We start from the raw sequence: 15185 nt of genomic DNA, 5'->3' as shown, positions 1-15185 counted from the left end.
TGAAAACCTGCATGCTGCACTCTCGCTGAGTCTGCAGCCTGGCAGACTGAAACAACGGCACCAAGGGAGGTGTGAACTTCCCCCACTTAACTCATGTGGGAGCGTTAGTACATGAAGGGCCATCTCTAAACTTTGAAGCTATTTCCAAATTATGTCTTTGTCCAGCACCCAAACAGACAGCTGCCGCTGTGACTTGGAGAACATTTGCAAAGCCCCCTCTCAGCCTGGAAAGAAAAATCCCTTTTCTCACCAGCCCGCACGCAGGAAACTCTGCAATTTCAGCTAGTGTGAACTATTCTAATTACTCAGCAAGACTGAGTACCCTTACTTACATTACAGCATGTCCAGAAACCACGATGAAACCTAGGTCCTGCTGTGCTATGCACTGTACAAACACACATTAGGAGACAGCACCTGCTCTACAGAGTTTACAATTTGCAGACAGTGAGCTGTACCTAAGGGAAGGCAAGGGCAAGAAGCACATGTACAGAAGTAAGCAACAGGTGTTTCACACAACTAGTGTGTGAATGCTGCTTCTGAATTATTATAGTACAGGAATGCTGTCGATCAAAAAATAGATCTGATATACCCTTGGCTGAATAAAACAAACAGAATAGCAGCAAAGTCAAACTGCTAAACACACCAGCCCCAGCAACAAAAGCCCCAACACTGTTCAAACATCAGACTGCCTGGACAAGGCATAACATCTTTACCTCCTCAAGAAAAAAAAAAAAAGCCGAAGCCATTTCCCATCACTGTGCTTATTCTAGCTATACTACAGACAGAAATGATCTCATGAAGCCAGAGCAAGAGCAGTGAGACAGGCTGACAAACAAGGCAGCCGAGTGCACGGAAGGGCGTACACCGGTGGTACGTTGACGGGCTCTGCAGGAGTTGCCCAGACACCGGATCTTAGCCCCGAGTAAACGCAGAAGGGCAACTCCTTCCAGGCAGGATGGTGAGCCACCTCTTGTTTACCGCAAGGCACCCTGGCCTAAGAGTGCACACAAGGGCAGTTACTAAGGGGTTGCTCTTACATGGGGAGTTCAGACGTCATTTACTCTGTGGGAAACAAACTTGCCAAGACCAAGGTTTTTTCACATGTCAACTTATTTCTGTGCCTTAGACTCTGCGTGTTTGGTTTTCGGAGTTGCTGAATCCTCCTAACTCCAAATGAAATCAGCTGGAGCGATGCATACTCAACACCCCAGGAAGTTGCCAACATGTGTTCTGGTAATTTTATTTTTTACTAATCAGTGTACCCGCTTCCTCTGTTATACAGTAAGACACCCAACTCCTTGAACACTATGCAAGTAAGAGACATAGATAATTTCAAGCAGTGTCATTTTCAAAACGATTTAAGCCTAGTTATGAGAGTTAACCCAGCTCTATTTCCTTGCTGACAACATCTGTGGTTTCATAGCCGTATTTTTTTGTATCTCTCACTCACCTGTTGCTATGCAAGGACTTACAAATACAGGGAAATGATTTATCAGGGAGACCTGCAAAAAATGACCAAACATAATTTTCTATCAAATTTAGAAGACGGTAAGTTAGAAAAAACATTTCCCCTCTTATCTCCTTCAGTTCAAGTTGCAGTCATTTTTAACAACCAGAGGTAAGCACTTTTGGAGACAGAAATGTGCTTAAAGAAGCATACTGGCAGAAGTGTAAGATACTTTAATGTCCTTTAAGCCCTCTTTAAAGTGCTTAACATCTTTGGACAGAAAGTACTGAGCAACTGCGAACTTGGTCACAGTTTGTTACACATACAAACATATACAGACATGTCAAAAATGTTAAGTCAAGAACTGAAAGACAAGGAAATACCAGAAACATGGCCAATTGTGCAACATTTCGTCTTCTTTCTTAATTTTACTATCACACAGGGTTTTTTTCCACAGTAAACAGTGCCATTCATGGTATAGTAGAGCTGGTGTTATTGAATAAGCAACACCCAGTAGTTTGCTTCATTCTCACTATTAAAAATGATTCTAAAACCCATGCTTTAAAGACAGAACAAGCTATTTCCTTATAGGTTATTTTCTGGCTGTCACTGTATTATCTAACTGCTTGATATACTAAAATTAGCGCATGTTCGCAAGACTCCTGTGAGAAGGTTTTTTCCCCATCGCACAGACAGAACTGAGACTCAGAGAGACTGAAATTGTGGACAAAGGTCCCTACCAAACCCAGCTACACCGCTTGATGAGGTTTTCCTCCCACACACGTGCTCGGTACCAGCTACTCCTCCTCCTGTGATGACTGTCTCCTTTCAGAAGTGCTAGCAGTCTGGTGTAAAAGCGTTTTGTAATCCGTTGTAGTGAAAATAAACTGGAGCAGCTACAAACTACTCTTTACGCTCTTTTATGCTAACCCAGTTTTGCCTCCGACCAGCTGGGGAGCACTCACTCCACCCCATAGCAGACCGAAGAGGGCAATTTCCAAGGGGAGGTGCAGTGCGCACGTGGAAGCTTGTGCTGACACAGGCAGACCCAAAAGAGGACACCTGCACATAGCTACAGGTCAAAATCATTACCAGGACTGAAACTTTTAAATGCAAACAAACGGACCTCTTCTATTGGAGGCACTGAGATAACTGCGAGCAGGAACAGAGGACCTCCCATGAAGCAAAACTGCAGGGTTAAGACACACAATTTGCATTCACAGATTCATGCTGACAGCACAGGGACAGCAAGACTAAGAGGTACGACCAGGTGGAAAGAGATGCATTCACATGAGGTACTACTGCCAGCCTACTGGCCTACAGCCTACTACACTTGTTCCATCCTCTTGTTGGAGATTGCTTCTCCACTACTGAGCTGCTTGAACAAACTGCATGAACGCTCTTCATCCACTTCAGTGCAAAGTTAGACACCTTGAACAGACTTAGCAGCAGTTTAAGCTAAACTATGTGGTTTCATACCAGGGTTTTTGCACTGATGCAGAGGGACAGCACTTATATAATTCAGTCTGGTGTCTCAGTAGGGCTACAAGGCTGTATCAAGCACTTGGACTATAACAACCAACCAGAGGTGGAATGGTCTTGTATCTTCACACCAGACAGGACAAGCAGCATCCAACTGCAGCCTCAGGAATCACAAACTCCATCCCAACGTACAGAACAGAGATTTCCCTCTGACCTTCTCTTCTGTGGCTTCAGTCCTACTGTTTCCCTCCTCAGACTCTCTACCCCAGTTTCCTCCTGGGTCCTCAACTTGATCCCAATCCCATTACACAATCCACCCCTGACAGCCACACCAGCTCCAAAATGCTGTCCCCACACTTGGTGCTTCCAGCCATAACCGCCCCTGCATCTCCTTGTTCAGACAGTCCCATGTTCCCCAACACTTCTCCTGAACACATCTCCCATAGTTTGTGTTCTCTCTCCATCCCTTTCTTCTGCTCCACCCTGCCTGGGTAACCAACAGCTTTGCTGAAAACACAGGAAGACAGTCTCCTTCCTTTTGCTTCCTATGCCTAGGACCACAGCACTCCTCGGGAGGCAGATGTAGCAATATCAAAGCAAGTCCTTCAGCTTTAAAACACAGTATGCTCAGTGCAGTGCTACCTAACGAGCTCCCACTGTGTAAGTACAAAATGAGACATTTCAGAGTTTATAAACTGACTGATTACGGACAAATTTTCCTGCAAATGAGAAAGTAGATCCCTAATACCCAGGCAACTCTACAGCCAAATTTCAAATATCCACCCCCAAATGTGAAGGTGCTACAAAGCTACTGAATGAAACAGCTGGCCTATTTTTAAAAAAGGTACAAAAATGCAGGGTTTTGTGTCTTGTTCTCAAGACAACCTGAATCATTCATGCTGAAATGTAAAAAGGAAGAAAAATCAACATGAAACTGCCACTGAGTTTGGAAAAACGTCACTTTAAAAGGTTATCCTGGAAAAATACTAAATGTTGTGCAATGCTGATTATAGGCAGTTCAACCAGCTTTTCTTACATTACTTGCTATTTCCTACAGTTATTACTGAGAAAGTCCCTTAAACAAATCCATGATGTAGAATAAAAATGAAAGAAGATTACAGGCTCCAGTGATGTCTGGACATGTCTCAACAGGAGAAATACAGACTGTAATAAAAATGATGCCTATTAACGAGGCGATAGATGGTGAACGTGGAAGACAAGACATTGTTGTGTGCAGAGATTTTTTGATTCAGATATGCAAGAACAGGAAATCCAAGTGTCACAGTCACAGCCTATTTACAAAAATCAGGAGGAAGCGTTGATTGGTTTCTATAGACACAAACATTGATATTCACACTAGAATCAAACAATTGTTCTTATGACTGGAAGCAAGGTCAAACTCTGATCATCGTAGTTCAGCAGACAGAAAGACAGCAAGAAAATCCTGTTGATACATAACCTTCACCATCTAGGAGTCAGATGATTCAGCTGCAAGAAAGCAAATAAAATTATTTTAAAACAAACATTTAGTTCTTGCTTCATAAAAATATGTAGCTTTTCAGCAGATGACTCAAATGTGAAAGTTTGTGGTCTTTGCTCTGGCAGCCGGGCGGGCTGGATTCTGATCCACTATGCAAATGACTCAAGTGTTTTTCATTTCCTAGGGTGCCAGTTGCACTCCTGAACCCTCTGCAGAGGGGACCACCACTGCTGCTGAGCCTCAGAAGAAAAGAGCAACGGGGTATGAAACGTTTTTTTCCCCAAAGGTGACTACCATCCAGTTTCAAGACATGACAGAAAGAAGAGTTGTAAAGTCACTTTCTCCTCGCATAACACTTCTGAAATAGAGGCAAAAGGTCTAACTTTCTAATTTTATTGAAAGAGAGGTAGGCAGGCAGATTTTCCCATGGAACATTCCAAATTTGTGCTTTGCAGAGCATCCTTTCAAGACTGATGCTGGACCTCTTAGATTATAAGAAAGATGTACAAGCAGAGGAAGGGAGAAAAATGCAAAATGGGTCCCACTTACATGGGATCTTTCCCTTTGTTGGATGGGACTTTCCTATCAGGACAAACTTCACTTGTGGGCCTTGGTGCTTACTGCTTATTCTCCTCCCCACAACAAGAGGCAAAGCATGTGTTGGCAGGAATGATTTAAAAAACAGAAGAGTCTTAAAGACCAGCAGGCAGGCAGCCTCCAAATGTAGGGGTGGAGCAGAGCTACAGATGGGCTGATCTCTCAGGCCCTCCACTGGAAACCGGGGAGCTGGGAACAGGTCTTCGAAAGGTCTTAAAGCACTGCTGAGACTTTCTGAAAGCCTCTTAAGATGAAAGTCAGGGATCTAAGCCCCATCATACTGTATGACACAAACTTTGTCTTGTTCAGGTGTCTTCAAACATCACAAAACCCACTTATTTCTAGCAGTAAATATAGAAATACCTGACTTTTACTGCCCACAATAGATTACATCTACACTGGGAGAGTATGAAGCATTATTGCTGTATCTGTGTAACCATGATGAGAGCTGTAGTATAAAGAAAGCCTGTGTAATTTTTTTATCCCATCTAGACACAGCTCTAAGTTGCCGATTACTGTATTAAGTTGGACTTCCTGGCTCTCACCTATCTGAACCAAACAAGCTCTGCAAACATTATTGTCTTGTCTTCTGCGTTCACCCATTATATAGGTCAACTATGTGGGCCAAGCTGAACATTTTCCTCCGCTGGACAGGTAAAATATACGTGGGAAGAAACAAAACGTGTGCAGCACAGGTTACTAGGCTTTCCTGGTAACCCTAAAGAGTTAGGCAAGACCAAAGAAGCAGCAAGGAAAATGGAAACCTTCCTCCAACTGGAGATGAAATGAAACTAAGCCAAACCAAGAGTGTTCTACCAAACAGTCTCATGGTGAGGTCTCTGGCTGGGGAGCTCTACTCCTCCATCTGGTGAATGTATCCTGACTAGAGAAAGAATAATGCGGTACAAGGGAATGCAGCTGTAACCTGGTGCGAGTGCCAGACTGAGCAACAGGTTCACCGAAATCCTCTCGCTTCCAAGCAGAACTGCTGCAAGCAAGAGCAAAGCAAGTCCAAAGATATGCTTATTTTTTGAAAAAGAGTAACTGTTCAGATCACAAGACAAGACATAGATGTGTATGGCCTGACTTTTATTTTATGAGGCATAGTGGAGTTAATTCTGATTCACATGAGGTTTGGATACCCTACCTAACAACATCTACACCCCTCAGTGTCAGGCACTTAAGTCAACAGTTGAGGCAGGTAAGCAATAACAACTCACCCTCCATTGCCTTAAAATCATCCTGATTTTCCTTTGAGTCTTCCAGGAAAATCAGATATACAGATCTCTCATCCTGACAAGTCATCAGTCTCTAGACTACGCAAGCAAGTCCCCATAATGTTCTACTTTGGCTAGCAGAACAGTGAACAGATGTGGAAAAAAATTCACTGACTAGTGAAGAAATCCAGGGCAGCAAAATAACCCAGAATTACCTGGACTGTGTCCAGGCCTCTTTACAGCTTTATGAAGAAGAATGTTAGGAAGCAGAGGACACACGTTTTGATTTGAGAGACCCAGTTTCCTAAGTGCAGCATGAAAGAACCGTGGACTACCAAGGGGCGTGAGGAAGATTTCCATCACCATAATTCACCAGATAGTGCTTTGGTACAAACCCACCTGAGTTTTTCTAGGTTGAGAAGCTACAGGAACTTATGTCAGATGAGAATGTGCCTCCTTGTATCTTATGAAACACAATTATTTAAGGTTCAGATGGTTACAGACTTGCCACAACAGACACCCTAAAGCATTAGTAAGTTTGGAACAGGAAATCTCAAGGAACAGCCTACCCAGCATGCCTGAGACAGGCGCAGGGCAGGAGAGCAGAGGGCTCTGAAGAAAAGGGAGATTTCCTGGAGCAAGAGTGAGCACTTGGGAAGAGCATCCTTGAGTTTGAGATCACGCTGGATGCGATATGGGACAGGTCTGGGCTCTTCCCCTCTCCCAGCTAACTCGGAGCAGGCTTGAACAAGGAGAACAGGGTCGCCATTCGTACATGGAACACAGGTGAGAAGAGCCATGCACAACTCCCTGGTCAGGGAAAACAGCCCAGGGTTTAGCCTCTGCTTCCATGCTGTAAAACAGCTTTGAAAAGCTGTAGAGAGAGGAGAGAAATTTGGGATGGATGGCTTGATTTGTTACCCATACCTTTGTTACAGGTTTGGGGTTTTTTTATGAGATCCTAGCAAGCAGAGAGAGAGAAAGAGAGAGAAATAGTTAATGTAAAGGGTCATCTGAAGGTCTGAGTCTCCCGACACCTGCTATCTAAACTTGGAAGGCAAGGCAGTAGCTGACAGAGAAAGGAGGAGAAAATAAAAAGGAATTTGCGTAAGTGGAAGCTTCATGGACAAGCACTGTCACTCCATTTTGTTTTGAAACAACAAAGCAATTCAACCAAGTGCAGAAGCGAAATGCAGGAGGTGCGCTGCAAGTTAAACGATTGGACTTCAGGAGTTGATACATAGACTGAAGTCTGCTCCACAGCCCCGGGGCAAATTTCACTCTCTGAAGCAGTACTTTAGAGGCAGAAACTGTTCAGTGACGTGCCACTGTCTCTGAGTGCATAAATGCTCCTAGTCAAGGATGTGAGTTAGCTGATGTAACTGAGCTGTGACCACGCTGGGAAAACAGGAGCAGAGAGAGCAACTGAACGACACTGGCACCAAACGAAAACACTGGGGAAGGATTCAAGCAGAAGGGTGACCTACAGGATAGAATAGTTGCCCAGGATTTGGGAAACTGATGAAGTCAAACCTCAACATCACTGAGCTCTTATGAGCCTGTCCTTCAGCCTTTCTGTACCTCATCTGCAAAACAGGGGTAGCTGCCTAGCTCATACAAAGCTGTGGGAATGAAACCATAAAGGAGAGCAGAATACTCAGAACTTGGGCTCACAGCTCAGCGAAGAATGGTTCCCCACACAACCAGAGCCTCTGCCTGCCAAAGAAACAATTTTTGCACACCATTATAGAAGTCTGCTTAAAAATGAAGACACCTGCTTAATCCCTGGGGCAGAGAGTGCATGTGAGAGATTTTCTGTTTCCTTTGGCATTACAGGATTAAACTAATTTCCTTGTTTTCATTATTTTCTCACAATTTCAATTATCCACATCTAGATCTATTGCACACTTAGAAAAGAAATACTGTTGAAGGGACCACATCCACCAAAGTTCTTATTTCATTCCTCTCAAACCTTAAATTCTCACTAAGGGATGGCATGAAGGATTTCCAAGCACAAGGCCCTTCGCACATAAAGAACTGGACAGACTTTAACATCTTAACTGCTTTTAACAGACTATAAGATCTTACACGTTAGGAGTCCCCTAGACATTAGGTAATGTTATCCGTAAGCAAATACTGTAGGAAAACAGAAGACCTGAGAAGTCCATGAAACAGGGAAATGTATTTCAACAGTACAAAGCATATGCTCATAGAACTCAGAAAAATAAATCCTTGCCCATAATATTAATTAGTTTCAAACACAAGCTACCAGAGAAACTTCTGCCTCAAAGAAAAGTGAAAATACAGAATCTGACTGAGCTATGTCTCTATGATTTCCTAAGATCAATTAATTGCAGTAATTAATTAGTCAGAACACTCTTTTGTAGTCGTCTTTATTAGGTCACAAATTCATGCAAACGATTAACTTCTTCCACTACGTTCAGTAAGGATCTGCTTGAAGAGAAGTCTTTGGCAAGTTCCTCAGTTTAATACTTATCTTGCAAATGCGTCAGTTTACTAAGGAGAGAGGAACAAAAAAATCCAAAAAATTCTGACACGAAACAGCAAACATTAGGCCAGAAATGCATTAGTAGTTAAGAAAATACCAACAGTAGAACCAAAAATACGTCTTCAACCATTTGTCTTTTCAAACCTACCTGTTTTTTCTTTTCAGGATCCACGCTTCTCATAACCGAATGTTTCTTACACTTGCACTAGGGTCTCTCAGAGCCTCTTTCCACTAAGATAAAAATATGTCTTTTTCTCAACCGTGTTATTAGCAATCATAGCAAGTGGGTTTACTTCTTTTTTTCTCAATGACCTTTCTCAAGTTCTGCCTACTGTTTATCTAAAAGCAAAAGCTGGTCGATGCTTATCACTTTTTCCATTAAGTATTCAAATGAAAAGTGATGCTACCTCTCATTCAAATGTATAGTCAAGCCATCGGGGCGGGGGGGGAGGGGCTGCCACGGACGACAGACGGAGACTAGGCTTTCCCATTGGCAAAACTATGCCATACATTTTCTTCCCATCTACCAGAATTTCTCATATCACATCCACCTCTACTTTCCTTTTTTTTTTTAAAAAAATGTGTGACTTGTTATCAGAAACAAATGTTTTCCTTGGGCTCACAAAAAGTCAGCTTTTGTGCTACCCCAACATAAATTGAAATGACGGCTAAAGCAACAAAGCAGCAAAACCATCAAAAGTCACCTGTCAAAACAAGAGTATTGTAACTGCTGGTAAAAGTCAATAAATGCTGTATCTTTTGCGACACGCTGGCGTTTTGTTATAGTTATTCCTCCCCAGTAATTAACAGATGACAGTTTAGTTTTAAAACAAGGGCATTTTATAATCAGTGACCCATCTATGCTGCTCAACCATCTGATCTGTCTCAAGGTCACTGTCTTCAGTAACTGGGCAAGAATTACATCATCTGTCCTACTACAGGATGACAATTACACCATTGATCAATACCCGAGATCTGAGTGTTATCAACAAATTCATGTTAAGGATGAGTTACAACTGGGCAGAAACCATAAAATGAAACTCCTGTTTGGTTCAACCCACATCCCCATTAAGACTACATTATAAAACTATCAACTCTGTTACTATTATTTGTATTACAATGCAAACTGAGAGCTAAGCAAAGATGGGATGGAGAAGGTGCCACAGCAGCATGCCCTTTGCAAAGACAGAAGATGGTTTTTGCTTTGAAGAGCTCACAGCAGCCTGAAGTGACAAGAGCAACAGAGGGTGGAGGAAAGAGGTGTAAGCAGATGGCAGCAGACCACGTTATTTCTGTAAGCTTTTAGTGGCGGTGCAGTTTGAAGCACAGTCACATGTTCGCCTTCAACAGCAATAAGTGTTTTAAGCTATTTTAGTTTCCTCTGCCTTGAAACAGACCTGGAGCAAGCAGGCAGCAAGCTACTGTGTCTCAGTAGAAGATGCACAAATAGACAGCCCTTGGGTTTTCTGCTCCCCTGCAGCTGGTTTGGGAGTGAAACACGAGACTCTGCATTCAGTGAGGAAGAGATCGGCTGAATGGAAGGAGAGTAAGCGAAGGTCCGAGCAAAAGAGGATAAAGATGAGCCGGTTAAGAGTGAGGTTCAGCAAAGGAGGCTCAGTGAAGAGGGGAAAGCTGAACCAAGCAACAAATCAGCTTAGGGTAGAGGAGATCTAAGTGCAGTTTGTGCCCATAGTCTGTCTTCTGGCAGCTTTTGCCATTGTGCCTCTTCTGGATCAAGTCTTCAGGAAGAGGCAACTCCCTCGCTCCCCCTTACAGGAAACTGTTAAAGAGATGGAGCTTGCTCTGCCCACCTTTGCTCATCCAGGGCTCAAGCAGCCCTTAGGACTAGGGTAGCCCGAGCAGAGCCCCACTGAAATGTTTCAGCAGAAACACCTACAGTAAGATTCAATACAGTGTGATAACTCACAACTCACCCATGGGGGGAATATATCATACACAGTAGTACCTAGAGGCACTGACATACTTGGCTTCTGTACGAGCATACATTGAACTCCTGTCTCAAATACAAAGAGCAATACATGGAACAGGAGTCCCAGGGAGAGAGAATACTAAGCCAACATTTTCACCCCCGGATACACTAAATTAGGTACCAATCCATACTTCGGGACCTACATAGCTGGCCTCCTTCACAGTAGTGCTGTGTGCACCCATAGGCCCATTAAAGTGAAGTGGAGGGTTGCAGGCAACTTGCCTGCTCTGGACATCAGGCTAGGACTAACCGGATTTGATAGCTCTGACCTTAACAGATACGGTTCTGAAACACAGACAAGACTCTAGAACCAGCATGGGAATTACATGAAGTTTCTAAAGCATAAATGTTGAATCTTACAAATACATAGACTGCAGCTGCATGTCCTGAAATGCCTCTAAGGGCAAGAACTGATTTGGCCGTTTTAAAATGCTCGATTTTAAACAGTTGATTTTGCAGGGTGTAACTCCATAACCTGAAGGACAGGCGGCCTTCTCACCTTAAGCAGAACTCTACTGTAAGACATACACAGTGGATATTTACTGCGTATCAGTCCATCTTCTCCCTATATACAGACAGACACAGAGTGGTCATCTTTAACGCGAGAAGTCAGTAAAAGCATGGCATCAGAGAAGAGACTGCAATGAACTCATGTCAGAGAACGGTTTTTTTATTTCAGGTTAGGGCAAGGTAGTTAATAACAACTGTGTTTTTCTGGTAGGGCCCGCTCCTGTATACCTCCCACCAAGAGGCAGGCAAACTCACTGCCTTCGGAGTAAATAGCGAGGCAAGGTCTGCCTCTGTGGGGCTCATTACAGGGTAGGGGCATTAGTCCCTTTTTCTTATAATAAATCCTTGGTGTAGTCACAATAACAAAAAATTACCTTCAAAGTTTTGTTTAAAGTACTTAAAGTTCAAAGTGTTCAATGCCTCAGATCACATTTGCAGCAGATTTAATGGGGCAGTGCTGCTGGCCTCCAGAAGGTACTTTTTACCCTTGCAGACTAGAGAATAATTACACACAGAGAGGCTAACTCTGCCATCCCCTGTGCCAGATTTATGCCGAAATAACTCCACTGATTGATGAAATTAAGATGGAATGAGACTGCAGTAATCTAATACTGAATCAGGCCATAAAAAAATAAAATCTGCTTTGTCAAAAATGTAGTCGACTCGAGAGATTTCCTTCTTCATTCCCTACACAAAAAAGCTGCTCTTCTATTTTTTCACATGAGGACTTTTGAAAAAGCAAGGCCTATAGGCCTCTGGGCTCTTTTTTTGGACTATAATGTTATGCTCCCTGGGGAAGCTCATCACAAAGTTAAGCGCAAATTTCTCACAGGTAACAGGAAATTAAAATACAATAGGAAAATAACCCATCCATACAGCTTACCATGTAGCTTATCAAGCAGATAAACATGAAGTTGAATAAAAAGTTAAATGCTGCTTCAGTTTCATGACTGCTAGCTCTTTATCCCTGTCTCAAAACCCAACTGTGCTCTGTGGAGGAGGAAACATGTCAGTGCAGCAAATTTCACCTGCAATGAAAAGTAATTTATTGTGCCTAACTGTGAAAAGCAAATTGATATCATCATCTAGGAGTTTGTATCTCACAAGGGTTGTTTCTGTAATTTGCCTTTCTTTTGGAAAGAACTAAGATTAGAATAACAATGCAAAAACTTGCAACTAAAATTAAATTAAGCTGGATTTCATGAAAAGTTGCTAGATGAGAAAGATTGGAAGGAGATGTATGTATGGCACAAAAAAAAGTACAATATGGTTATGAAAAATAAAGCTATTTCTTAATTGCTAGTGAGATACACTGGTCTCAGATATCATGAAAATTCCAAGAAAAATAACCTTTTCCTCTCAAAATGTGTTTCTAGAAAGCCAGTTTGTTAATTCAAGAAAAAAGAAGGAAAGAGCAAAAGAACTGGACATTATTTCTTCTGTGTTATCTGAAAAAGACAATCTGCACAAGCACAACTGAGGAGGAGGAGGAATAAACTGGAAATCTAAACAACCAAACTAAAAATTAAACCTTTACCCTGAAGAACCTCACCAATGGATTCCTTTAAAATACACTTTAAAATACCATCACTTTTCCCAGCAGCAAGGATGACAGTATTTGCATTTTGCTGCTAGAGCATTAGCTAGCTAAGGTTAAGAAAACTCAAAAAGATAGGGTGGGACAAGGGTTAGGACAGAAATTGCGTACATCTCTGGACGTTCCCATTGCTTTACAACTCCCTTGACTGTGTAAGAAGGACAGAAGACGAGGCCTTTCCAACAACTGGTTTATGTCTCTTGTGGCAGACCTCTTCACTCTGCTGCCACTCTGCTCCCAGAGAGATAAGATATAAAAGCCTGAGCTCTTATTAGCCCATCAACAAGAATAAACTTCAGTCTTCAACGCTGCTAAAGTATTATATACAACTAAGGAGCCTCCTACTCCTCAATCCACTGCCAGCACCTTCCAATACGCTTGCTTGCCATTCTCTCCTCTCTCTCTCTCTCTCCTTCCTACTGACATTTTCAGCTATCCCGTATGCACTTTACTGATGCTCTAGCTCCCATCTCCTGTATCTTCCCAACCCAACCGTCAACTGCAGCTCCTTCCCATGTTACTTGGCTTTTCCATTTCTCTTCCAGACGCTGATTATCATTCTGTTGCTCCTTCTCCCTGCTGATAACCCCTTTTTAGTAACAGGCCCTGTTTTTTTTATTAACACCAAAAACTCAGAAAAAAGTAACAGGAATCTATGGAGCTGGTAACAGATTAAAGCATTGCCTTTGCCTTTACTTCCTTTAGAAGTCAGGACATGAAAAACATCATCAAAGGCACAGATCAAATTTATAAAGGCTAACTGGAATAAATTTTCAGGACAGATGGGTTGACACCCCTTCTCGTCCAGATAAGCGCTGGGCTCACAGCACCCCATTATTACATGATTTCAGAAAGAAGGCACCTTCATCAGCATAAAACTAGGAGATTTTCAGGCTGCATAGCTCAGAATGAAGCATGGAAAATGCCACCCAGCTGGCTCCTGCAAGAAGCTTTCCCATATATAAGGGGAGGGGATTTAAACCCCGCAGCCTAAGAAAAAGAAGAAAAGAGGCACAGAGCGATTAAGCATAATGCCCCCAAATGAGACTGCAAGTTGGCAGCAACAACACAACTACGGAGAATTCAGGGCTTCTTGGATCTTGGCTACATCAAGCTGTTAAGAGGAAAGCTTTTCTCCTCAGTTGTGAAGTACAACAAAGCTGTAGAAGGCGGCTGTCCTTTCTGACTTAACCGCAGACCTTGGTTAAAGAAAGACGGTATGTGTAACACCAAAGCCAGAGGAACTGTCCTCTGGGGACACTTTTTTCTATTGAGGTTGAGGAGCTGGACTCCTCTGGCTGCCACTTTTTAATGAGGGTTTCACCCTAGTGCATCTCAACAAACTGCAGTTTCCTCTCCCAAGTTAACCTTCATCACCAAATGCTGAACACACTGATGAAGATGAAGAACAGTAAAGTGGTGTAATAGCTTAACCAATGGCTGATACAGCAAGTGTGTTGCATTACTTCAGTGACAGCAGCTTGGAGCGTGGAAGTTATTATTGTCACCCTTTATCTCCCCCCCCCCCCCCCCCCCCCCCCCCGCCAAATGACCACCTTCCACTTGCCAATGTGGCAAGAGTGACTTTTGGAGGAAAGGACCCTGAAAAAAGCAGAACTGCACACTGGCAGCCGCAAGCAAGAAAGAATTTGCCTTGCAAAATGACCAGGCCCCCGAAGTTGCAAGTGTGACGGCGCACAGACAGAAATACTACAAATGTGTCCAACAGCACAGAAAGGTGTATCATGCAGGCTGCTCTAATGGCAATGGAAAACTCAAATATGGCCAAATAACGCTGTGAAAGCCTTTGGCGTAATGGGTAGGGGACTGGAAAAGGCCTGTTTTTGAAGAGAGAGCAGGGAAAAGGGCACTCAGCAGAGAAATGAAGGTGAACAAAGCAGAACCCTCTTTCAAAAAACAGACTTCGATACTCAGTGTTGCTGGGGAAGAAGAACTGTACCCGCATTGTACACACAAGATGTCCCATTTCAGGATCCAGTCTGCTCTCGTTGACAGCTCTTTCTCACTGCCAACAGCAGACTGCAGCAGAACTACTACTTGTGCTTTCTAGCAGCGAAAGCAGGACCAGGCGTATATTCAAATAGGTATTGATGCTACACGTACTCTCAGTTTTACTCTCAAACAGCAGAAACTGGTGGTAGTCAGTAAAGGCTTGTTAAGCATATTCAAATGAAGTCAGAGCATTTCTACATGCAATTAATCATGATTTATTTGAAGGCACTCTGTTAGCACTCCCTTTTTCTGCTTCCTGAAACATCAATTAATGAGGGCCAAGCCTCAACCTGAAACTGTTTTATCTCATGTGTTGAACAAAAATGATGGAAAAAAAGGGTTA

General features: G+C 42.9%; 1 protein-coding gene across 9 annotated transcripts in view; it reads right to left on the bottom strand.

The window, feature by feature from the left end:
- ATXN1 (ataxin 1) overlaps positions 1 to 15185 on the bottom strand; it is a 253466-nt gene that overhangs the window by 111556 nt on the left and 126725 nt on the right. Inside the window, exon 4 of one of the 9 annotated variants that reach the window (XR_012994672.1) lies at positions 4165 to 4417. The exons of the other annotated variants lie outside the window; for them this stretch is intronic. The gene's annotated coding sequence lies outside the window, so the exon portion shown is untranslated. Of the gene's footprint in view, positions 1 to 4164; positions 4418 to 15185 lie in introns of those variants that run through there. 9 annotated transcript variants of the gene reach the window in all.

The sequence above is a fragment of the Aptenodytes patagonicus genome, chromosome 2, assembly GCF_965638725.1.
Source record: "Aptenodytes patagonicus chromosome 2, bAptPat1.pri.cur, whole genome shotgun sequence".
NCBI lineage: Eukaryota > Metazoa > Chordata > Aves > Sphenisciformes > Spheniscidae > Aptenodytes > Aptenodytes patagonicus.
This window is presented reverse-complemented; position numbering and strand designations above follow the sequence as displayed.